The sequence below is a fragment of the Passer montanus genome, unplaced genomic scaffold (genome assembly GCF_014805655.1).
Source record: "Passer montanus isolate IOZ18808 unplaced genomic scaffold, ASM1480565v1 scaffold15, whole genome shotgun sequence".
In the NCBI taxonomy this organism is placed as follows: domain Eukaryota; kingdom Metazoa; phylum Chordata; class Aves; order Passeriformes; family Passeridae; genus Passer; species Passer montanus.
In genome coordinates this window covers 2819312-2846103 of record NW_024362051.1, presented here as the reverse complement: position 1 = coordinate 2846103, position 26792 = coordinate 2819312, and the positions used below count along the sequence as shown (strand labels likewise).

At 39.3% G+C, this 26792-nt stretch overlaps 1 long non-coding RNA gene across 1 annotated transcript in view; it reads left to right on the top strand.

The window, feature by feature from the left end:
- The first annotated feature begins 2738 nt into the window (after positions 1-2738).
- LOC120498664 overlaps positions 2739-26792 on the top strand; it is a 65330-nt gene continuing 41276 nt past the window's right edge. Inside the window, exon 1 of the long non-coding RNA XR_005626703.1 lies at positions 2739-2837. This is a non-coding gene — a long non-coding RNA (uncharacterized LOC120498664). The remainder of the gene's footprint in view (positions 2838-26792) is intronic.

Genomic DNA, 26792 nt, shown 5'->3' with positions numbered 1-26792 from the left:
GCTGCAGCCTCCCGGCAGTCTCTTAATCAGGAACATTCCTTGGATGCCTCCACTTCTTTATCAAAAAATTTGCTTCATGGCCATCTGGCACTCTCTGACAACATCTGTGACATTACCCCCTTCTTCATCATGTGTGTTTCTGCAGGGACACTCACAGCACCACCACTCATAGAGGCCAGTAAGGAACAGAAGTAGAAGCAGCTGCTGTCTAGTCTGGGCATTTGTGGGCCTCTGATCCCAGTTTAACTTTGCCAAAACTTTTGAGCCTTTAAAGAGACTTGCAGGAGCTCATAACTCTCATCACGCTAACTTCCTTATATTTTAATGTGCTAGACTCCTAGAATCCAAGCAAGTGGTTAAAAATTCCTAGGTAAGTTACATATGAGCCCAGATTTTGTAAAGTTTCTTTCTTCTCTGCTATCTCTATCCTTAGATATTGCTGAAACAAACCCGTATGAAGAAGATTGTGTTTCTTACCAGAGAACGTCGTGATTGTTTACCACTTGAACTTGGATTAGATTCAAAATGGGAGAGTAAAGAAAGTGAGAATTTAAGTAATCTTTTCCAGTCTTTTCATTTTGCTTCTGTGTTTCTTCAGCCCTTACATATAGGATAAAGTGAGCACTCTGTACAAAAGTTACTTGGTTCTTGGACAAAACATCAAGTGAACTCATGACAAATGGAGTTGTCTCAGTTACAAACTCATGGTACAGTTCCTAAAAATGATTCAGCTTGGCCCCAACAGTGGGATGTGGAACCCTGGATCTCAGTGCCCCGTGCTCTCAATGTCTGCTTCCATACACAGCCTGTTTCTTCAGCTTTTCAGCTGTCTGATCTTTTGTACACAGCTGCTACCAGGCAGCTTCCTGCAAGTATTTCAAGATTTAGCTGATGCTTTTTGTGTCTGTAGTATTCATGTCTGTTGTGGTTTAATCCCAGCTGGCAACTAAACACCACATAGCCATTCACTCAGTCCCCTCCTTCCCTCCACTGGGGAGGGGAATCAAAAACAAAAGATGGGTTGAAATACTCACAGTTTATTTGAAATGAAAAAAAAAAAAAGAGAGAGAAAGAGAAGGAGAGAAGGTATGAGGAATAGAACCTAAGAGAAGCAGGTGATGCACAATGCAATTGCTCACCACCCACAGAAGGATGTCCTGCCCATCCCTGAGCAGTGATCAATTCCCAGCCAACTCCCCCAGTTTATATATAGGACATGACATTCAGTGGTGGGGAATATTCCTCTTGCTTTATCTTCAGGGCAGCTGTCCTGGCTCTGCTCCCTCCCAACTTGTGCACCTGTGCTGACAGGGCATGGAAACCTGAAAAATCCCTGAGTGAAAGCACTACTTAGCAAAGAACAAAACATCTCTGTGTTATCAACATATTTTAACATTAAATTCAAATCACAGCATTATACCTGCTACTAAAAGAAAATTAATTCTATCCCAGCTGAAACCAGGCTCTGACCCTGGAGAAAGCAGGCTGGACAGCGTGGAGGTGGTAATGCCTGGTCCCACCCTGGCTCTGCTCCCCACAAGGCTGGGCAGCTCAGCCCCCTTGTATGTGATGTGCTTCTGATGAGGGGAGAGCAGGATAAATGCCCAGAGCAAGGTGGAAGCAGGCAGAGAATTGTGGTGTTCCCAGGCTGCTCAGGAAGCAGGGTGAGAGTGCTGACATGTCATTAGCCTCTCAGGATTGTGTCTGGGCCATCAAATCTTATTTATCACTGTTATGGCTTTCCTTTCAAGGTTTCCTTGGCTTCCTGTATCTCCTGTTTTGTTTTCTGATAAAGAACTGAAATACCATGGAGACAAACTCCTTATAAACACCAAGCAGACAGGTAGGTCAGCCAGTTTTCAGCACATTATTTTACATGACATATTGAGTGGGAGCACAGTGAAGGCTGGCAAAACATCCAGTTATACTGAAACCAATCAATTGTCTCATGCAGTGGATACAGATGATTCTGTTCATAATAAAAGAAGAATAAGCTCTCTGAGAAACCAGAAGTGACATGCTGTGTGATGCATCTCTCTGTTACAATTTGAAAAATCAGATAGATAATTTAATTATGTTCTCTCTTTGTCTGTGCTGTTTTGAACAGCAGCAACTTTAATCTGCCTTCCCATAGTCAGAGATTACTAAATCATCATTAATTACATCAAAGTTAACAGGAATACTTACAAATTAAAACAATACTCACTAAGAATAAGTCTGGGCGAGTCACATTTGTATTTATATATATATATAAATATATATAAATAAAGTATAAAATTAAAAAAGGGAAAATATTTAATTCTCATGACAACCTGTTGGTGACAGCAAAGTTACATTTAAGTGCAGCATGTATTGAAAAACAAGCAGAAATAAACCAAGCTGAGCTCTGCATAGTCTCAGAGAGACATGGACTCAACAGATTTTCATTAAATTGCTTAATTATGTTTATATAAAAAGCACCTGGTTTCTTCTACTTTTAAAGTGACTGTCTGACCCAGCAATGCCTTGGCTAAGTAAAACAGTGACTGCAAAGAAAATTGCAGATGGTAGGGTGGGTAGAACCCATTGTTTCTTTTAAGGAAGAACAAACATTCTTAGAGAGCCAATGAAATAATCTTTTAAATGGAGTCACTGTGTTGTCCCTCTTTGTGGGCAAATGAAAGGATTGTGGTCAGGTGTGGGGCATGAAATGGCACTTAAATTGATTAGATTTACATCACCTATTTCTTAAAGCCCAGGTTGGGTTAGGAAATGTTTGCTCCTGTTGTGCCCCATGCCTGAGGAGATGCAGGACCCTCTCCAAGTTCTGGGTGGGCATCTAGAACAGCAGAACTCAGGTAAAGCTATTTTACTATTTACCTAGGATATGTGTTATACAAAATTGTCAAAAATATAAATCCAGTTAATGGTAAATAAGGTATTATGATTAGGTATGTATCACATATTTACTGAAGTTGGAAAAGAGACCAAGGTCTCTTTAAAACTATTTTGGGGACAAATATGTCCTTTGCCCCTTTGAGTTCACGGGAGTTTAGAGAATTTAAATTGTTCATATGAGGGTTTATTGAGACCTGAAATGCTGCCAATAGCCAAACATTGAACAAATATGGTTTCTTTGGCAAGCCTGGCTTAATGACTGAGTATTGAACGAGTCATAATTTCTTTAATAAGGCTCTTTTCCCCCCCTCTTCTTTATCCCCCACCAGAGACAAGCTGTAATAGGCTGTTTTGCACAGACCCTCTGTATCTGAGCAGGATGCTGGGAGCAAAATTCAGCTGAAACATGGCCACAAAAAGGTTTATGCAAAGTTTACTGTGAATGGAGAACATCACATTTCATAAAGCAGCAGCTGACTCACGGTTGACTGTAGCTGGGATTTTTCCTACCTTTTCTCAGATAAGTGGATTGCAGTGGATGTCTCTGGAGTTCAATGTCATGAAGGAAGGTGGAGGAAAACAAGAAAAGAAATAGACTTGGCTTGGGATTTTTTGGGTTGTTGCATGTTTTTTTTCTATGTGTGTAAAGATACAATAGTGTAAGTAGTAAAGGTGAACTGATGGGCACCTTTAATTTTGTGTGATGAGCCATAACTCTAGATTTTCATACAGATTTCCTGAAGATGAATCATCAAGTCAGCTTAAAATATGTGAAATGATTGATACCAATTTTCTGTTGAGAAAGCCACATTTAGTTAAACTGCAAGCTTCCCCTAATGAAATAATCTGCCAAAATCTGGGCTGTTGTCCACAAAATTCAGAGAGGCTGAAAAACAAAGCATGTTGATTGCTAGGAAAGACCTATTTTTGCTGTCAATCAGGGTTTTATATTTCAAGCTGGACAAAAATTTGGACATAATTTTTAATCCTGTTGCAACAAGTCTATGGCATTTCAGGAACTACAGGGATTGTGTATTCAGGGGAAAGAAAGCTTCACCCCAAATTTTGTCCTTTTTAATTTTCTTTGTGCCAGTTTGAGCAGATTCAGTGATGTGTTTCTCATTCCTGTGGAAATAATATTTTCCCCTGTGTTCTCCTTCAACTGGAACGTTTTGCATTGATAAATCTACAGAAATGATCTTAAGAAATCGGGGTATCTTTGCATAACCCCATAAGCCATATTGTCACTCCATGTCTCAGGAGGGGAAAAACAGGGTGAAATGCTTCCGTTTTTCTCTGAGATTGGGAATTTCTGAAATCTTTCAGTGGAAAACCTGAGATAGCAGGTCTGTCAAGCACTTTTCGTGCAATAAGCTTTTTCTCAGAATTCTCAAGTGCTGAGGATGACTTTACTACTTTAATTAACAATGTTTTTAAAGGGTATAAAGACTTTTCCTGTTTCCTAACTCTGACTTGCACAGCTGGTGTCTTCCTTGTGTCCCCTTCCCTCCTCCATCAGATGAACTGTTCTGCTAAAAGGCCAATTTACTCATTATAAAGGGATTTTCATAGTCGTGATGAGGTAAAGCAGGGTGTGAAGATGTAGGAGTTTGTATTTAATGGGGAACTGATTAAAGGAGGATTGATTGCTGAGCAGATAGTTCAGACAGACATGCATATGTAAAAAGAAAATACACATATACATATGTATGGCTTTGTCAATGTGATACTAATTGATGGAGAGAGTATAGATGTTAAATTGACATCCACTTGGAGGGCTCACTGGCATGTGGATTACCAGCAAATCCAGCTGCCCATCTCCAGTGCCATTATGCTGTCCCTGATTGCTTCAGCTGTGATGTGACACTGCACTGTATCAGAGCACTGACACTGCACTGCCCTGCAAAGTGCAACAGAATCTTCCCTATTGCATTGGGGAGAGGGAGGATAAACTTCTGCTGTCTCAGCTTGAATGGCAAGTGTGTTATCAGCTCCTGCCGTGTTTGAAGGGGGTTGAGAGGGTAAGTGTCCATGGTTCACTAGTTCAGCATGTCTGTGCTGATAATGCAAACTAATGCGTGGTGAAAGCTCCTAGCACGTTATTTCTCTCTGCATTGGAGCACTGTACAGGGAACTGGAGGTACACAGGTAGACGTGGGTTATAGAAGAAGAATTATCAAGTCAATCTAAATAAAGACAATATTCATACAAGTTGGTTCCTCTTGGTAGATTATAGCAGTGTGGAAATTGGAAGGAAATATTCTTATTATTGCATTCACTGGCAAATAAAATAGACCATTTTGCCTAAGGCTTAAATTGACAGCTGTAGCCTCCAATTTTGGGTCCTTGCTCCTGCAATGTAAATTATTTGGCCAGGGCTGGTGTGGCTGCTGGTGAGATTGAACTCAAAGGAAGTACAGAAGAAGGGAATCCTTCACTCCTCAGTCCCACTCTGTCAGCCCGCAAGGGGAAGCAGGAGCTCTGCAACTTAAGTGGGGTAGATGTGTTTGGCTGCTAGTCTTTTGTAGCTCATAAAAAGGAAAGCAAAGCTATGAGCAACTCGGAGAGAGTAGAGGGGATTTTTGCCTTTTGGAAGGGGAATGATAAATGTGATTGTTTTGCTCAAGACAGCTGGTATGTCAACAGAACTCTCCTTGTTCTTCATCCAGTGCTATCCTGGAGACTAGAAAATAATATTGAAATTATGTGTAAAAGTTAACACTTGTGTGTATGTGTTGTTGGAAAGGCTCTGTGACTTACAGAAGCTTGGTGGAGCTGAACACTAAATGCTGGACACTAAACCTTGAATGGGGAAGGACTCTTGTGGATGAGGCTGTTCTCTGTGCTCCTGCTGAAGGCTGCATGGTAGGGAGCAGTCTGGGTGGGAAATGAAGGAGACTGAAGCAAAGGTAACCTGGAGGGAAAATGAGCCATCATTTTATTCTTCATTTGTTTTTGCAGAATGTGAAGCTAAGCTTGTACGGGCTGGGTGCAGCCTGGGCTATGTTTCTGTTTCTGTCTTTGATTTATCTCAGTAGAAGTATCAGTTTCTCCAGGTGTGTGTTGATATTTGAGGATGTTGTGATAGTTACCGTGTGAAGATGATTCTGCAGGTTGTTTTCTTAGTGAGAGAACCTGGAGAAGGTCTTTGGATCTGAGCAAAGTGCTTCTTGTGTGTCCTGTAATAACAACTCTGGTTGATTTGTTTTTGTAAAATCACAAATCCAAGAGATTAGGCAAGAAGAGTTAATTTATAGTTTGTTCTAATCTGTTTCCTCTATCTTTAATGTATTTTATTGTGATCAGATAATGTAAAGATTGACTTGGAAATGTCCCATTGGCTGATCTGGTAAGGAGAAAACAGCACATGAAAATGTTTTGTAAAGCAGTATAACAGCTTCAGTGGCAAGGAACAACAGGCTTGGTTCTGCTCCAGCCTCTGCCAAATGAAGTAACTGAAACTCCTGTTTATTACATAGCATGAAAGAAATGGAATAATACTGTTAAGAGTGTTATCTTTGGAAAATGACTGCACCTCACTGGAGCATGACTATAATGATGGGGAATTATGCTGCTAAAACACACCAGTTCCGTGGCACGTCACTAAAACATATACTCTGTGGTGTTCTTTGTAAAGGCTTTATTGCAGATACTCTTGTATTAACATATTGTCATGAGGCCAAAATTGGCATTGCCTTTGTCTGGAGCATTCTGGAGGGAAACCACAGTTTGTCCTGCCCTTTATCTAGAGCTTATAAATGAAAAAAACACTTAGCAGGATTTGTAGCCTTCATTAAACGATTGCGATACCGGATTTATCTTGTCCTGTGGGTAAATGCTTCTTGTCCTCTCCATTTCTTTGCAGAGTGGTTCACATGAAGTACTCTCAGGACACAGCAAATGCTAATGGTAGTAGGATTATATTTTGGAGGAAATGAGACAAGACGGTTTTATAACTACTTTGCTGCTTGTCATAATAACTAGCTGAGTACTGTGGGCATGAATGTGGCTGTTGGCCACTTCTGTATATTTTCTGACTAAATCTTACTAAGGACCAGCTATTCACTGTTGAAATTAAAGACTCTTTGACAGTGTTCGGATAAATGTCATTTTAATGGCAGCAATCTGTTGCTTCCCATAGCTCCAACCTACTTCTGAAGTGTGTTCTGCTCTCTTATCTCCAGTGCTGGACGCCAGGTGATACAGTAAGGATGTACTTACTTGTAACTTCCCACAAATTTAGAACTGTATTCATATTTCAATATCGTTACATTTTTTTGGGGAACGTTTTTAAATTGTGCCCTCAATTTCACCACTCACTGCATCAGCTTTGAGGAAAGGGCCTTGTCTCACTGCTGGAAAGTAAATGACTGTGTGTGTACTTAGCTGTGAATTGCTAGGGAGGTGTTTTCTGTGCTCCATGGCTTTGAACATGCAGACAGGGATGGGGCAATGCAGCCTTGGAGCCCTGGCAGTCATTCCACTGCAGCTCAGCATCCTGCTGCAAAATGACCAGCATGCTCACTGCTCCTTCATGGAGACTCAATGCTTTGGCTGTTTTATTCTGCTCATGAAAAACAGAGAGCAATGGCAAAAATATGGTTTTCTTATGGGCAAAAAAATCAAGGGAGGGTTCTTTGTTTAGCACCTGCTTTGCTGTAGGAAAACATCTGAATGAAGGGCTGTTACAGGGGCAGCTTGCTGGAGAAAGTTTTTGGGATGGTAATAGGGAATCACTTACTTGTGGGAAGATTTCATGCTTCCACGGCTGATCTGACATTTTCTCAAATCATCCCTGTACCAGCACAGGCCAAGGAAAGCAATGCCTGATGCTCCCATCTGCAAGTGCTGGGCCCTCAAGGGTTGGAGTTGCAAGGTCATCTTGGAAAAGGAGCTGTCTCCTTAATTTTTCAAAAGTAAATGTAGCCTTGTCTCTATTTTCCTACACTCTCCATTTATTTTGTGTTTAAAAATGAGGCCTTTTCCCTGCATCAGTGTGTTCTGCCACCTTCAGTGCTTGGGGGACAAAATGTAGATTTTGTTCCTTCAGAATTGTCATATAGTCATGATAAATACAACTTCTTTTAAGGGTAGTGAGAGCAGGAACGGAGAAGTGTGTTATAAATTTTAAAAGGCAGTTCACCCACCCCTACCTGAGAAATAATAGGCAAGTTCCTTGGGAATGCTTCCTTTCCCTCCTGCTCTGTAGTCTTCAGACAGGCAATACAAGACATTTGTGATAGTTATTAATAGGTTTTGCTATATCTTCCCATTTCCTTTTATTCCTGTTTACCCACTTGGCTTACACATGCTGATTTCTTTTACTGTTTTAACACTCTTCCTTTTTGCAGTGATTTGTTTCTTATTCCATTTCCTTTTCACCTTTTCTTCCAGACTTCCTTACAGTCTTACTTTCTACCTTTTTCTCCTTAAATGTGAAGGCACACCAGGGCAAACTGCAGGCATAGAGGAGCTTGCAGGGAATTCAGGCTGATGCCTTCCTCACAGAAATATCAGCAGTGCCAATTCTCTGATTTTTCCATCTTCTTTTTCCATGCTGGGCATGAGCTATAGCTAATGGAAAACACATTAAGGAATTATTTTCTGGCTTCGTGCCACTTCATCCATTCCCACATCTTCAAAGTATTTTGTCTCTCACCTGTTCACAAAGGGCTGCACTAACTCAGAAACTCCTGGTGAACTATCAAGCTTTCTGCCTTTTTTTTTTTATTTTTTTCTTTTTTTTTTGCCACTTACAGAGACTTAGAACATCTTAAAGTTCCTCTAGAGGAGTATTTTGACTTGGGTGATTGTTAGCCCTAGGGATGAATAGTAGCATGAATGACAGAACATTGCGTTAAGTTGTTTTCAGTGCCAGCAGGGCAGTTCTCCCCAGCTCTTTCCCACAATCATGGCACTCAGTCCAGGAAAGTCTACTCACTTTTGGCATGTTCTGCATCCCTGTGGGCTTGTGGAGAGAAGAGGGTGTGTTGTGTTGGCAGGAGCAGCTCTTCGGGTAAACCTCTGTAAGAGCAAGGCATTACTAATTTCAGTGTGTATTACAAATGTCTCTCTGCATCTAATGACTATCTTATATATTTTGACCTTTATTTCATGGCCTTTATCTCTATGATATCTTAGTGCTGAAAGAAGATTTTTGGCTTTGTAAGCTTTAGATATTGATTTTTCCTTTAACTGCCTCCTCTGATTCAAGGAGAAAGAGAAATATGTAATTTTAACTAGTGCAACTGATATCACAGCCAGATTCAATATTAATGTACTAGATAAGCATACATCAAATATTGCCTTTTAATACCCTTACCAGTGTTTTTAATGCACTTCTTTGTTCTGCAAGCTCAATATGTGGGGATTTTTAAAAAACCTTTTTTTTTTTAAATAGGATGTTAAATGGCATTTCATGTTGATTCTTAGCACTTTAATAGGTGTCTGCTATCAATAGCAATGTCCTGGAGGCACCCATTGAAACCACACTGCCTACACCATTTCTTTAACTGGAATTGTACTCATGCTTCTGATGTGGGCATGATATTAATCATGTCAAATCCTTGGATATCATATATGAGTCCAGTACTCTAAGTAGAAATGTCAGTGCTGCTGGCAGTGAGCTGGGTGTGAGGTCTTTTCTTTGTTACCCACATTAAAATGTGCTGTGTCCTTGGGTGGAGATAGTGGAAGTCTTTGTTTCAGTCTGTTCCCCCCAAAAAACAAGCTGAGTGCTATCCAAGATTTGACATATTTAAAAAGTATTAATCAACCTTGCTAATAGTTGCTATTCAGCTAATCACACTCAAAATGGCAAATGGTTGTAAAGATGTCACAGAGATATGCAGAACACCCACGGTTTGAGCTCTTCCCATTCTCATTAAAATAAGCTCTTATGGCCCAGCTAGTGTAATCATGTGATAAAATACTCAAATTAAGAGCATTTAATAAAAAAACATGGTGGGGAGCTTTGTTAAAGATCTCTTTAGTGTATTTTTGCATTCATGTTGAGGACATTAGAAATAATTTAATCATTGCCTGATTATACGAATGTGAGAAATAATGGGATCATTGCCTTATCACACGTGGGCTAATTCAAAGGCTCATTATTTATTTGTCAAGCATCAAGCATCAAATCAATTTGGCTTGATACTTGAAAGCAGGAAATTTAAGATGAAATTTGAAAGGAAGATTAAGAAGTAAGATTAAACCTAACAAGAGCAGAACTATTTTGCTTGCTAGAGTCGAGTCACACCTGCAAAAAGATCACAGAATTGATGGAAAAGGTCAGTCTTAATCTAATGGCAATGTATTGTGGAATGAACGGCTTATGGTTTTGGACAGAGTACTGTTTTCAGTGTCTCCACCTCTTTAGTTTTCTTGTGATCCACAGATAAAGTTACTTTGAGGTTTCCAAACAAATCTTTTTTTCACTCACTCTTCCTTTAATGAAAATATTTTCCTCTTCATATTGGTCTATAAACTGAATACTGCTATACAAAATCACTAGAATAAAATCCATTCTTCAGTACTTTTTTTTTTTAATGGTGAAATGATTAGGGCTGAGATTCAAAAGCCCTGAGTTCAGTGAGTTGCTCTCCTTTTTCTGCAGCAGTCTGGATATATATTCTATGTGGTGCTTTGTTTTCACTACAGAAATACATTCTTTTATGTGTAAAAGCAGATTCAGAGAATGGACCTTCCAGAAACTGGATACCAAGCCTATCTGAAGGGGGAGAATAGGACAAAAGATGAATCCTTTTTTGGTGGCTTTGATGGAATTGTATCATTTTCCCCCTAAAGAGGAAAGAGTTTCACTTGGGTCAGGAAGATTTTCACAATGTTAGAGAAGAATGAAGATATCAGTGTTAATTATGGAGGAGTGATCCTCTGCTGGTATTCCTGGTGGATTTTTTGCTGTCTGTGTTTGAGGTCTTGATTGTGAGAAAAGATGGTTTAAAAAAAAAAAAAGGCTTGAGAGAGAGGGAGATCTCGAATTTTTGAAACCCAGTTCCTTTTCCTCTGAATTATCCAGAAGCTCTCTGGTTTGTCTGAACACAGTTTGGACAGCTTACAAACCTCCCTGGTGGTCAGTTGTCAGCTCTCTAAGAGGCAGCGAGGTCTCTGCTTCACTTCTCAGGGTTCTCCCCTTCCCATCTGTCCTGCAGAGCTCAGGGTGTCCCTGCCTCTGCAGGCAGGGTGATCAGCAGGGCTGAGCCTCAGCCATGACCTCTCCCAGAGCCCTGCCCTGCTGGGGCTTCCAGGCTGCAGCAGCTCCCCTGGCTCTGAAGCTTTGCCTGGTTGCCATAAGATGAGCAGGGATATGTGAGGGCTTTAAGTCCCCTGCATATTTTATGCTTGCTGAATTAATCTCACTTAATACGAGCTGTCAGACAGCATTACTATAATTTATTTACATAACTTGAGGAATTTACTTCACATTAATTTAACCTTGCAGAATGTGTAACGTGTGTTTGTGCTGCTGCCCTGGGTTTCCTGGAGTCAGCCCTGCTCAAGTGTTTCTCAGTCTGTGATTGATTTGTCTTCCAGCTGCTAATGTGAAGGGTGAACCTAAACACTGTTGCTACAAAGATCTGATACTTGGAGCTCTCTTTATTGTTGCATTTATTGAATTAAATGAACTTCTCTGCCTTGTACTTAATTCAATGAAAAACATGTTCCAATTAGATTCTTTTCCTTCTAAACCAACACCCACAATTCTGACCTTGCTTTTTACAAAGTAAAAATCTATACTTATAAGGAGAAAAACCTATATTTTGTTCAAGCAGTTTTTTTGGGTGTATTAAGAGGTTGATTTTTTCCTCACTTGAGATGGGTACTGTGTCCTGCTGCTTGTGATCACACTTAGACTGCAGTTCTGGTGAGGATAAAATGCTCATGGCATAAGAAAGCAGCAATGGATGGGTGCCTGGAGCTCTTGGTTCTTCTCTCTGTGGGCAGTGTTGTTACCCTGTGTCTCAATTTGAAGGTTTGTTGTCTTTTGATTTTATTTAAAAAAAAAAATCAAAACTGATTCTTCTGTAGCTTCCCCCTATCTTAGTTGTCTGCAAAACCACTCAGTATTGGGGTTTATGTCAAATCTGAGAGAAAACTCAGATCCTTCTGTGTAGGCACACAGTTTGTGTGATTGGGAGGGGGCTGGCCCAGCCCCATCCCCAGTGGCTCAGCTGTGAGCAGCAGGTGAGCAGCACTGACAGCAATGAGCCATGGAGTGCCCAGGGGCACTGAGCAACCACCAAAGGGAGCAGAGGCACACAGGGGCAGGGCATGAGCAGGAGGGGTAAAAGGCTGGCCTGAAGGACAAGAAGGGCAGATGCTTGCAACCTTCAGAAGAGGTATGGTGTTACTCCGTATGGGCTGAAGCTTTCTGAAATTGTGTGGTGATATTCTGTGTATCCTGGCTGTCTCCACTGCGGTATGGGCTGTGACACTCCTGCTCTCCAGGTTGTTTCTGTTTTGACCTGATGCATAAGACCTATGGAATATAGAGTTGGAGTTGCTATTGCATTTGAAACTCTAATACAAAACACACTTTCATGATTTATGAGGGACAAGCATGGGAACACTGGCCTGTTGCCATACTGTTTTAGGTGTGGTTCTTTGAGATGTAGGATTTGTCTTCTGAAAAAGAAGCTTGATCTGGAGAAACAAAACTCTATTTTTAAGGAGTGAGGGCACTGGCTCATGCAGGAAATCTGTCCCTTGTTTCTGCTTTTAGGGATCATGAGGAGGAAATGTACAAGAATATATTCAGGGTGCCATAGTTACCAAAGGAGTGACACAAAATAGGATTGATAGAGCAACTCCTTTCCAGAACAGAAAATCCTGTTGCCTCATTAAGGATTGTGGACATCAAATTTACCTTCTCCGAGGTGCACACTGAGGAGGGAAGGTCCATTTAATGAAACCAGGAGGTGGCTTGAAGCTCAGAAGGCTTCTCATAAGGGAATACTCTCACTGCAATAATAAAAATGAGAAGTGACATCTGTACAAGTCCCAGATGTCTCAAAATTCTGAAAAAGAGCCCATTTCTGATAAAATCTTGGCTCCTCTTGCCTCTGGGCAGGACTCTTCTCTCTCCTTCAGATCCCTGTACCTCTGATAGCAAGGAGCTGGCTCAAAGGCAAGAAAACAAACTTTCTTGAAATGGAAGAAACAAGAAAGCAGATAAGCTTTTGCACAAATCAGTGTCACCGTGATCAAATTGTGGGCATTCCCATGAAAGTAACCTTTTCCTTTTTGTCCCTTTGTTACACAGGGAAGAGGCCAGTTCCTGGTTTTGTTTATGGCATAAGCAGAGTGCTTTGTCCAAAAGAACTTTGACTTGGAATTAAATGTGAGACACCTTTTAATGACTCAGCTATGGAGATAACCCATTTTTTCAGAATTTTACAGTCAGATTTGTTGCAGGAAAAAAGGGCATGAAGCTGTTGTTGGCCTTGTTGTCTGAGCCACATGATCTTTTTCTCCATGTCCTCTGTTCCTCCTTCCCACTGGTGACAAGTTCAAGGAGAAGCCCAGGCATTCAGAGCAGGTTGAAGGTTTTGCTTTAAAACCACCTGATCTGTTTTATGGGGGAGGAAGATTAAGAGGCAGTCTCGCTCCAAGTGCTGAGTGGCAAAATTTCCACCTTTCCACCAAGGTTTCCTCAGGCCTTTCCCTGCTGCTCTCACAGCCCCTTCCTAGGGGTGTCAAGGTAGAAAATATTTCCAGAGCACAAGCAGGTGTCTTTTCTGGTTAAAAATAAACGAAAAATCTTTTGTGATTTCAGACCTGAATTCTGAGGGAGGGGAACACTTTATTAAAAGGACCAACAGACCCCAGTGGAGGGGCAGACACGATGCAGTTTCACAGCAACTCTGCTGGGCTCAGTGGCACTGCAGCAGTGCAGTGCTCTTTTTGATGACATGGCCCACAAAGCTTAGCACTGGGAAAATGATATTGCAAGAGAGATTTATGTTTGCAATTCCTTAAAGCAATTTTATTGTCTTCTTGGTGGGTTTTACCATATCAGTTTAGTTGCAGCCACTGCTGTTCGTGGAAGTTTCCTTTAGCAGCAGAAATATTGCCACAACTTTGTTTCTTGCAAGTCACTTGTCAGGAAAGATTAATGAAGCTTCTGCTCATCAGGATAGCACTTAAATGCTTAGTTATCCAAAGGTGCCGTGCATGATAATTTTGAATTTCCTCTTTCTGTTTCATTTCCCTGTCTGTTAAATTCTCCTTTGTATGTGTCTGAGTTCATTTTCATTATTTCTTTGTCTGTTCCAGTTAAAATCTTGATTTTCTTTGTCTTCTGCAGTTCTCTAGAGCATTATTTAACACAAGAGGAGGACGCTTGCCATGTCTGCTGCTGGAGAACAGGCTGCTCTTCCTCTACAGTCTCCTAATAAGCTAACACCACTTAGCAGGATGTGTCCCAGCTCTCCTCTGCACACATAGCTCTTAGGGTAAACCTCATCATTTTTCTTTCAGCTTTTCATGTTGTTTTTTTTTTTCATTTAGAACACATTAGATCCATATGTAACTCATGCTAATGATGTCATGTTGTCCTCATACAAAATTTGAAGTTCATAATATTGTTTTTTCTTACTAGTAGTGTGGGAAATCCTCCTTTTAATACAGTACTCCCTTGTTTATTTTGAATGTCATGGAAGCATAGATTTATTGCCATTTATAAGTAGATATTTTGCAGTATCTCTGATTTTCATTAGAAGGCACTGTCTCTGCTGAGCAAAGAAAAGATGGAATTGAAGTTCTTTGCTTAGTTCTGGAAATCTAAAAGACTTTCCATAAAAACAGCTCCTGTGAGAAACCTGTTGTATTAGGGAGGCTGGGAACCTTGTCCTGCTGAGAAATCAACCCAGGGCAATGAACAGTTCTAGGAAATAACATGATGTTTACTGAAATGTGTAGTTCTCACACTTTATCCCAGTATGTGTAGGATCAGTTTTCCTGCTTCTCTATTCTGCAGCATTGTGCTGAAATCATCTGGAGTCTAGCTCTTGATTTGTTTTATTTAGTTTAGGTTTGGGGGGTTTTTTGTTTGTTTGTGGGTTTTTTGTTTGGTTGGGGTTTTTTGTTGTTGTTATTTTTGTGGGTTTTTTTGGTTTTGGGGTGGTTTTTTTGGGGTTTTTTTGTCCTGTAGAGCGATATTGAAAGGTGCTGGGATTTAAATAACTACCAGGAAAAAGACTTGGCTTGGTCAGGTTTTGGGCAAACAAGTATTTTGAAAAGGATGAAATTGTTAATAAGGCAAGCTTTGAGAAAGTTGCCATTTGTAGAAATAATGTATTTATAGGTTTTATGGCTTAACTGTGCTCTACAGATTTAAAATTCTTTTCCTCATAAAATTTTTTAGCTTTCATTCAGAACTAGAACATGCAAATCACCAGGGCCTATTAATGAGCAAGGTCTGATAGATACAGATTGAGAATAGAAGTTATGCATGTTAAGAGAATACAATACCTTTGTTCAAATATTTAATCTGTAAAATGTAAGGCCAGGACTTCCTCTACTGGATGTAAAGGAGGCTGGAAAAGGCAACATTTGGCTAAGGACTGGCATGGAGAAACTCTCAGGCTTTTGAGATGTGCCTGGCCGAGGCTGCCTAAGGGAAGGAAATGTTTCCCCTGTTGAGGGAACAGTGATGGGCCAAGTGCACCAGCAAGGAGGGGCTGTGGGGCAGGCAGGGTGGCACTGCCCAAGCTTTGTGTTTGAATTTTAGACATATGGGATAGAGAAGAGTTTCATAGCTTCTTTCAGCTTTTGTCGTCAGGTTGTTTTGGGGGGTTTTTTTGGGTTTTTTTTAAGTGTGATATATTTCAAGGTGCGACTTAAAGATGAACACAGCCACAGAGGTTTCAAATTCAGCCTACCTGCCCTAGGTTGTTTTGGGGTTTTTTTTGTTTTTTTTTTTTTTTTTAAGTGTGATAAATTTCAAGGTGCGACTTAAAGATGAACGCAGCCACAGAGGTTTCAAATTCAGCCCACCTGCCCCGTGATGAGGTGCTTTGGCTTTTTTCTGTGACAGAGGTACAGCTGATCCGCTGTCTCTGTGAATCCTTCAGACTGCATCCCTGTCCAGTTTGGCCCCTGAGATGCTGTGAAGCCCTGCTTGAAGCCTGAATCTTGTATTGATTATTTCTTTCTCTTTTTTCCCTTCTCCTTTGGTGGGAAGATGATAGCACTTCAAGGAAGTAGGAAATCAAATGCAGAGAGGGGAGAGGAGATGAGCTGTTAGAATTTGATGATAATAGCTGGCACAGAGGGGAGGGAAGACAAGCTCTTTCTAAGAATAATGGCAATATATATAAGCAAGTAATAAACTGATGGTTCAGTCCAGTAGTGTCCATAAGGCAGTTCCCATATATGTTTAATTTCTATTTATAATAAAAAAATTGCTCTTGAATACTGCTTGTTGCAGCTGTTCTTGAATTGTCTTAATTTAGGTCTCCAAGTTTGCTTCTAGGTGGAAGTTGGTACCAGATCGGGATTTAAAAGCAAAAACTCTTGACGGTGGGCATGGTTTAGTGAATAATAGCTCCTTTTTCTCTAGTTTCATCTTTATTAGGAGTGGTTTCTGTCTTTATAAGCACTTGATTTTGTAACAGATACTGGATTTCTTCATGTCTTTACTATTGGAGAACAAAAGGAATTGTGGGCAGTCTGGATTGAGGTGAGCTCTTGCACTGATACTAGCAGTCTGATGTAACTTCCTTGGATTTGCTTCCCCAGTAAACCAAGTTGCATTCTCAAATACTAGGTTTTATGAGTCTTGTGCTCTTTTTTTTTCAAAGAATAACTGCTGAGGATGTGTGGAGTGTTGTGTGGCAGTTACTTGCAGATATAATACTGCTTTACAAAATGATGTCATAGCTCTGCGTGCTATGAGAGGATGATTTGTTTTTATGAGGAATGGATTATTCTCTGTAGACATAAAGGCTGACATGTGGGATTTATTTTCTAAAGGGCTGATATAAATGAAATGCTTAAATCAGGCTGTATTTTCAAAGTTGGATGAAGTATGAGGCTATCCTTTTCTTGCTGTCTGCTTCTTCAGCTGCTCTTTGAGTTTAAAAAAAACCCTTTACAAAATGATGTCATAGCTCTGCATGCTATGAGAGGATGATTTGTTTTTATGAGGAATGGATTATTCTCTGTAGACATAAAGGCTGACATGTGGGATTTATTTTCTAAAGGGCTGATATAAATGAAATGCTTAAATCAGGCTGTATTTTCAAAGTTGGATGAAGTATGAGGCTATCCTTTTCTTGCTGTCTGCTTCTTCAGCTGCTCTTTGAGTTAAAAAAAAAGAAAACTTTCTTTTCTTTTTACCTATTGTTTCTTATGCTTATTTCTAGTTTTGAAACACAAGTGAGGACATCATCTGTCTTATTCCTTCTCCTTTTTCTTGGGGTTGTCCAAGGGGGTCTTACTTTTGGTAAAGATTATATTTAATAAACTTCAATCTCCACCATAACCTTCACACTTTCTAATCTGTTTTTCCTTTAGCTATTTTCTGTAAACACTGACATTACCTTCCAGTGTTTTTTCCTGTATACTTGTGGCATGTATACTTTGTGGCAGTTTTTGTTTTGCCTGACTCCCCTTGGAAAAAGATTCAGCCCTTGCTAAGTTTCCAGGTGTGCTCTGGTTACACTGCAAATGTTGGGAAGGACTTTGCCCTGCTTAAGGAAAGAAGTGAAGGTTTCATCTTGAACTGGTTGTGGCAGCAGGGGAACCATTTAAATTGTTTATACTGCTCCATTTTCTTATTATGCCTCAATTGATTCTAGTTGGTTTGCTTTATCTGCCAGATTATCTTGAGTTCTTTTTTCCTGTTTACCAGCTGAACACGTTTCTTTGTAAATAGAAAATTCTTGCACTCAAGTCAATGACTCTTGAATTTTCAGAGTGCCTGTTAGAAGTTGCTTTCAGCTGAAGAGGTCACAGCAATATCACAGATGCACAGATTGCTACCCGATTAATACAATTATCAACATGGACAAATTATTAGTTGAGTGTTTGCATTTGAATATAGCTTTTATTTTAATGCACACTTTGAAAAGCATATTTTAAGGAGACAAGTTTAAATTGAAAATGTTCCCAAGGAATTATTTCTGTCTTTTGTGCAGATCAAAGTGACAAAAGCCATTTAACAATTTGTCTGTCTTTGAAATCTAATGGGTTTTCTGCATTTCTCTAAATACAATAACTGGACACAAGTCTATTATTCCTTTTTATGCTGTAAAAGCTAGTGTTACATTACTTAGTGTTCTTAAGACTTTTACAATGGAGATTTTCATTATGTCACATATACAAGCAATTATGTTTGACAATTTAGATGCAAAGTTGAATTGGCAGCCACTTCAGCATTCTCAAATAAAAACCAATAAAAACATTAAGCATGTCTATTAAAAATGTTTCTCCTATAATTTATTTTTCACAAGCTTTCAGCTGTGCCACAAAAGCCTCCTGTCTCTTTTACAGCTAACTTGCTGCAGACTGTTTTACAATTTAGACATGAAAACTCTTTTTGTGATTAGTTTGTCATAAAAGAAGGGCCAAGTTCTGATGCTATCTATCAAATAATTAGAATTACACAGGAGCTTTCTGAAGATGTGTAAAGCAAAATTTCACGTCCCAAAGTATAGCACAGTCCTGATGCAAAACCAGAAGGGAAAATCTGTGGCTGTGCTGGTGGAGAAGGGCTCTGTTGTGTTTGCTGCCCTGGCAGGGTAGTGGGTGAGCAGCTCAGTCACTACAGTTCTGCCTGCACCCTTCATTTACTTCCCTGTGTAAGGTAGAATGCAAAAATGTAAAATAAATGTAGCTTAAAAAAAAAAAATCTCTCAAGCACAGAAAAAAAGATTTTCTAATGTGCATTAAGCTGAAGATTTATTTTCCCTGTGTGCAATGTGGTGAATTAGCCTTTTTAGGTCAATATTAATTTTTATAAGTTATCCTTTTCTTTGATAAATTATTTAAGTAGGGCTACACTTCAGTATGTGATCATTAGTGAATAATATAAGAAGTTATAATTCATACTCTTGTCCTGTATGCATGTGCTAAAGAATATGCAGAAGTTTGTTGTAGTCATATACTCATCTATGGAAAGCTTATGGGAATAAATATGATTGTGTGTTCTGTACAAGAAGAATGGAAGAGTTGATATCTATGAACCTATTTATCATGTGAAATGGAGAAATAAAAAGCTCCAAAAATAATGTTTATTGAGGGAAACATTTATTCAAATATTTCTGGGGTGAGGGGAGGTGCAAATTTAGTGACCTATCAGGGTATGTATGTAAAAAAAAAATATGTAATGAGGCTGTAAATGCTGCTGAGTCAATTTTACTGGTGAAGATATTGATTTACTCTTGTCCAGTGGAGCAACTGTGTGATTCAAATGGAACACCCCTATTTGTGGCTGGGAATCCTCTATGGGAAAGCAGCTGGTGGTGAGGCTGATGGGTGGGCAGGAGCCAGTTACCTCAGAACTGCATGAATAATGCTCCCAAATAAAGGAATGCCTTGTCACCAGCCTTTTTCACATAAAACTCCAGCAGGAACAGTCAGTGTGTGTTGACTCACAAGAGTGTTTGACAGGAGTTGGAATGTTAAGAGGTACAAGCTAATTTTAAGAGGTAAAAGCTAATCTTTTTAAAGCTAAATGAGAAATCATGTGTTTGCCTCAGAATTTTGCCCAGGTTTTACGTATTACAAGTTACGTATTACAAGTTCTATTTGGAATAGATTAACAAAGATGAAATGTAACATTTGGACACTGGAAATATCTCAACTACAGAATGCTGCAAGGAAGGAAATTAGAGGCTAGGAAGCAATTCAGAATATGTGTTTGAATAGTGAATTTTTTTGTGTAGATAGCAATGTTTTCTTAGATATCTTCGTGTTAGAAAGAGGCATAAGATGTATTTAATAAATGAGCAGCTAGGAGCTCTAACTGGTGCTTTAGCTCACAGGTGAAAAATGCAGTGAGCTGTGCTTTGTGTCTGAGTGGCAGCAGAGAAATTTGACTATGGACTGGACTATTGCTTTGCTTTGCATCTCACAGAGGGCTGCAGTTTAATTCTGAGCTGTCATGGGCAGCTCCTGCACTCAGGGTGTTTGGAAGAGAGAGTAGCAGCGAGAGCTGGGTGCTAGATGGTTCCTCCCAAGCCTCTTTTCCCCTCCTCAGTCCCACACCTTCCCCATTCAGAGCATCCTCTCTTCTGTGCCCTGTTTCCCTGTGCACTGCTCTAACAATTGGGGCTGAAAGAACATGGTTATGCATGTCCCCAAAGCACATTCCTAAATCTCTGAGAGAAGAGGGGAAGAATTTGCACAGAATATGTTAAATCTTCAATGAGAAAATGCTTCACTTACTGTAACTTCCAGCTAGTTATCTTTTCTTAGTATGCTATTAAATGGTCTTATTCTGAGTCAAACTTGTGGAAAGCAGCAGTCTCATGATGCCTGATTTTATAAAATGTCAATAACAGAGTGCTCCAATAAATGAATTTTATTGATGATCACCTTTTTCTCTCTGTTATAGCATGTTTCAACTCAATTTCATAACAATTTCTGGCTTTAATATGAAATGTCAACAATATCTCCAGCAACCACCTTGTTCTTATTACTTGCTAATCTTATTTTTATAAAGATCATTTTTGATGCTTTGTACATTTAGCCAGTGATGAAAGTTGTATAACAATAAGCCATAGTTTAACACGGAGTAGCTTAAATCCATTCAAGGTAGTAATGTTATTTGCAAATTAATTTGCCAATTCATTCAGAGCTCATTTCATATCAAATAAAATCCAACAATCACTCAAACAGTGATGACATTTCTGCTTAGAACCATTGGTAAAGCTCAGTTTATTGGAATAAAACGGGACAACAAATTGAATTTGTATATGCAGGCATTGGGTTTGAAACTGGGGGAAAATAGTTTCAATGTGGAACTGTAGCATCATCTTTACAGGAAGAAAAACTTGTGTTGTGCTTCCTTGAAACCTGAATCAGAGAGGTGGGTTCCTCAGGGGAACTGTTAAAGGGATTTGCTGTGTCTGCCTGAGCTGCTGTAAATATTTAACTTTTCTTATATATGTAAGGACATCAGATGGTGAAGAAAACAAATGTTGAGGAAGAGAAGAAAGGAAAACAGTGGAAAATAGGCAAATGTTTTGCTGCATTTCTTCTAGTGCATGTAAACCAAAAAAAAACCCCAGTCTTCCAGAATATCTTGAGGTTCAGACAGTGTGGAAAATAGGCAAATGTTTTGCTGCATTTCTTCTAGTGCATGTAAACCAAAAAACCCCAGTCCTCCAGAATATCTCGAGGTTCAGACAGACTGTGGAAAGTTTCTTTCAGTGCCTCCACCCCCTGTAGTTCTGACCTTCCAAGGTGTTGCCTGTTGGATGAAGTGGGACTGCAAGGTGGAATTTTCCTTAAGAATTCTTTTCATCTTTTTATTGTAAGAAATACAGCAGTGCTGTAAGCAAATCAGCTGCCATGCATGTGTTTACTGTGTATCAGTAGATGACATGAATTAATCTCTTGAGTGTTCTGATTAAATACTTAAATACTATTAAATCTATGTGTCTGGGATTGAAACCCTCCTTTTTCATTTTAAAAATGAACATTTTCCCCCTAAAACTTAGCAGTATTTATAAGAAAACATATGAACAACTTCAGGATGAGGATGTTGTGTGTATGGTCTTCATGATGTGTCCATCCTTAGAGTGACCTGTGTCAGCAGCTGTGGTAGCTGATCTTTCTTCAGTCTTGAGATCAGGATGGATTTCCCCACCATGTGATCCGTCCTGTGTGAGTTTTCTCACTTCAGTGTTAAGTTAATGAGCTCTGCTCTTTAGGTCAAATAAACTTTTAAGAAAGCTAAATTGTGGGACTAGGAATCAGTGTTTTCAAATACAGAGGCTTTGTGTCAGTCAGGACTCGGGAGACCTGTATATTTTATATTACCTTCATAGATGTTTGTTTTAAGTAACTTGCTTAAAAGGGAGAGGGGTTTTTATTTTGTTGTTTGTTTGTTTGTTTTTTTCCCTAGAATCTCTGTTTTCCTCCCACACAATGTACCAGTGATTTTCATGCTACTCCTCTCTTTTTATAAAGCAAATGTGATTTGCTACCAGGATGCTGTCTGAAGTTCCACTATTGAGATAGGTGATTTCAAGAAAGACCTGTTGTGTGTGACACCTTTGTGAACTTCAAAGATTTTGAACTGGCCATTGGGATCATCTCTCTACCTTTTTCAAAATATGAGAGTTCTAATTATTTTCTCCAGCTGAAAGTCAGTAGTAACACGTGTATGTCCTCCTTCAGAGGCATCAGAAACAATTAAATAATCAGTAGTTTAAATAATCTCGAGGGGTGATACACTTGAGTATAGATCAAGGGAGACACCTTCCTTACATTTAACTGTGGTTCTGTGAAATGAGGTTTTATTGTAGCAGACTGTGGGAGGAAAAGAGGGGGAAAATAGCTGTGAAACCACTAATTTGCACCTTATGAATATTTATATGCAAAAAACCTTTTGTGGGTGTTTGTGAAATAGATGGTGAAATCAAACCATACCCACCAGCAAGTGCAGCTGTCAGTAGGTGCTTCCACACACAGAGAATCGTGGCTTCACACACTTCTGGTTCAGGCACAGGCATGCTGGGTTTGCTTTTTGAACACTGATTTTCTAGTACAGTCCCTCATTTTAGGCAATTTTGTCATCTGTGTGGAAAACTTTTACTTATATAAACTGCTGATAGCAGTCATGAAGGTAAGCATCTTGGTTTTGTAGAGACAATGATCTGCATGTCTGTTTTCTGTTTGCACAAACTAGATACATGATATTGTCACTGAATGCATGTATGGCTACTATAGCAGTCTTGCTCTTTTTGAAAACTTTTCAAACTATTTTCAAAAACTTTTGAAGGTTTTTGAATTTTGTTTCTATTTCTAGTGAGGATCTTTTGTATATTTTCCCCTTACCTTGTGCAGTATTGCTCTGTAAAGTTAAATACCTGGGATTACCTCTGCCAGACAGTGTGGGAGAGAAGTTTTTGAGCTGCAGTAGAGGGAGGAAATGCAGAACAGAGCAGGAAGAGCAGCTGAAGAAGTTCTTGTGCCCAGTGGGTGATGGATCTAACAGGGATGGATCTTTACAAGCCAGAAAGCTGATAATTCCATGCAGGTTTTTAAACCAGGCCCAAATAGTAGCATTCATCTAGGTTAGCAGTTTATAATGTACTAATTAGATATTTGTAAACCTTGATGAACCTCCCTCACTACTCAAAAAATTTTGAATCTGCTTTCCTGTCCTTGTTTTCTACCTCAGTAGAGTTTCAGCTTGGACATTCAATAGAGTGTTATCAGCTGCATCAGGGAGGAAATTTTCATTTCCTTCCTTGTTAAATAAGCCAATGAAGAAACATCAACCAGTCTATTGCATTGAGTTCGAAGGGTCTAGACACTATGATGTAATTTTTATAGGTGTGTGTTTTTCTTATTAGACTTGTTCATCCTAAATTCTTTTGCTGTTAGTTCCATATCCATAGTAACCAAAGAAACCCCAGAGTGTTTCAGTGAGATGTTTTCTAGATTCTCCGTAATCAAAAAGGAATGCTGAGCAAGTTCCATGGCACTTTTGGGCTACAAAAAGACAATGAGGAAAATATGTGATAAGAAGTTAAATGAGGATTTGTTCATATGTAATTTGTTAAAAGGTTTAATGAGGGAATATATGAAGGTGAAGTGGACAATTTTGGAGCAGGACTGGGTAAGAGAGGAGAGCAGATATAGAAGGCCCTGAGAATTCAGTGGGTGGGGATTAGACAGTGAGGTTGCCTGTCTGTCTCAGTGGTGCAGACTGCTGAATCTATGGTTCATTTCCCTGTGCTGCTAATGACTTCTGGGTGACCTTGTGGTACTCCCATACCTGAAAGTAGGAGTCTGCTTAGTGCTCTGAGGCATAAAGTTTATTTCCAAAAGTATCTTAGTTAAAGAACATCTGCCTTGATTCAGAGTGTTTTAAGCTTGCTTGTGAAAACAGGAGTGTTTAACGAAGTGTTTGCTATTGTTTCGTGGAGCCGGAAGGCATTCATATGCCTTTTAATACAAACAAAGAAAAATTCACCAACCCCCCCAACCAAACAACAAACCAACCAACCACATTAAAAAAACAAACCAAAAATGCCTCAAACCCCACAGCAGACTCATCCTTCTGCTTCATCTGTGAAATGTGGCTAACAATTTTTTGTTTCACCAGGAGCGTCCATAATGACAACAAACCATTTTTGATGATGTATGATGTTGTAAGTGACACAGTAATTGAAAGAAAAATAGTTTATGAATTGTTCAGACGTCATCCTTAGTCACTGAGAATACTGCAATGCTTCCAGCCATGGAGGTACAATTTCTGGAATAATGGCCATAGGTAATCTGGTTATGATTTTAGAGAGTAAAAGATGAAGTCTGAATTATGTCACTTAGCATTGTTTTCTTTTGGTGTTTTGGGGATTTGGGACAGGGAGTGAAATCTTCTTATTCCTAAGAAAATTATTCCAGAGAGAGCTGTAATGATGTAAGGCATCCAAAGATAGCTCCCTCTCTTTCACAGGGCTGGCTATCACACTTAATTAGCTGTTCACAATCTATTTTATGTTTTTGTTGGAAGCCTTTTCTGGAGCTTTAGAGTGCCAGGCCAAAACTTGAGACATTTGCAGTTATAGTGATTTTATATTAAAATGATAAGTGAACTATGACTGGTTATCCAGATTTTGTCTAAAAACAAAATCCAAAATCTTCACAGAAGAACTATTTCACAGCTCTGAGTTTCTCAGAAGATGGAATAAGTGCTCATAAAATTATATATTTGCATGTGTATATAGTTATCAAGGGCCTAAACTTCACATTTGTTATTGCTGTTGAACAAATTAACTTTTCAAGACTTCAGTTTTAATTTGTTAGAACAGCAAAGTGGCAGCATGTTCAGCTTTTACAGGTCCTCACCATCTGCTGGAACAGCAATGAACCAGCAGTGTAATCTTGCTGTGTTGACAACCAGCTTAGTTAGGGTGATTTGGAAACTGGAGCACTGCTGAAATAAATATTCTGCTTCCCCTGGGCAACTCATTGAAATTCTTTCCATCGCTTGTAATTTATCCAGCAGAAAGTTGGGATTGAGTGTAGTGTTGGTGTTGCATGAGTTAGCAGTGTTGCATGCCACTTCTTCAGGGCCCTGGCAGTGGCTTGGAGGCGAGATGGGAGCCCCTTATCCAGGCTGGGGTGATGCAAATCACAAAACAATGTCTGTTTCTTCATTTAGGCATTTGTTGAAGAACCATTGTGGGTGAACAAATGTGGGGTGGCTGACTCCCAAACAATGTTTATCTTTAGGGCAACATGTGGAGGAGACCAACGCTAAACACATCTCTGCTGTAGAGTTGTATGGTGTGCTCTGGAATGAACAAAAAGATTTAGATGTTGTTCAGGAAGCATTTCAGAGTTCACTAGAACACTGAAAAAAGAGCCTGGAGTCTGAAGACTGGTCAATGAAAGATAACTTTGGTAGAGATAAGGATTCTGTTGTAATTTGATATTGCTTTCTGAGAGGATTCTTTCAAATTACTCCAGAATTAAATCATTACAGAGGAAATTAAAAACTCATGAAGTGACTTCTTTAATTTTATCCAGTCATGTGTAACCTTCTAATTTAAGTAAACTCTGCTACGACATTTAGTGTAAATAAGACTGCAGATATGTGACACTGATGGGGTTGGTGAGGATTAACCAATCTTGCCTTCTACAGTATCCCAATGCAAAACCAAGGGATCTTTTTCCTTCGTAAAATCTAATTCCATTAGATTTTACAAACATCTTTTTTTTACAAACATCCATAGATGTTACAATAATTCCAATACATGTCACAGAAGAATTTCCTTTATGCAAACAACAAAATGGATCTATAATTTCAAGTGATCATGTTCCTCAAGCTATTCTGTCCTATCTCAACAACCCTAAGCTGTTATGGGTCTATAGCTTGGCATGCTGGCAGATGTTACAATAATTCCAATACATGTCACAGAAGAATTTCCTTTATGCAAACAACAAAATGGATCTAGCATCTCAAGTGAGCATGTTCCTCATTCTGTCCATATCTCAACAACCCTAAGGTGCTTTGGGTCTATAGCTTGGCATGCTGGTAATAGAACAAGTGTTTACAGCTCATCAGGACTTTAGGCAGGGCTTGCTGTAGGGCAGGATGCACTTCTGCCTCAAAATATGGATGTGCAACACAGATGTAATAATACATTTCCAGACAAGATTCATGACTATTCATGTATTTAAATGATTTTTTTGTTGTTGTTCTCACATTGAATCTCTTATTTTGTACCTTAGTTTTCTTAGCACATAAAATATGATCAAAGATTTTACTGATGTGGACAGCCCAAAAAGCAAATGTTAAGCTTGCATGTTTTGAATTCCTTTACAGAAAATTTCAGTATTGCTTCCTATCAGCATTTGAAGCAGGAGCTTAATTTATAATGTTTGGGGTGTTTTCCAATTAAGTAGAGGAAGGCGTGTCAGCTTAATTTTTTCTGTATAAACAGTAGATTGGACTTCAAAGATATGATGTGTCAGAAGTTTGGTATCAACAAATAAAAATAAACTAGTTGATAGTTAAAGGAGCTTAAAATAAAAGAAGATGCTTGGCATCACTGAAAAGGTGCCTTGGAACAGAGGATGTTGGCTAAAGGACTGAATGATAAATTAATTTTTTACATTGCTTGGTGAGAATTGCCAGTGACCCAGTTGTATCCTCAAAGCCCCAAGGAAGTGCCAGTATGTTCACTGGTTTCACTGGGCCAGCCACT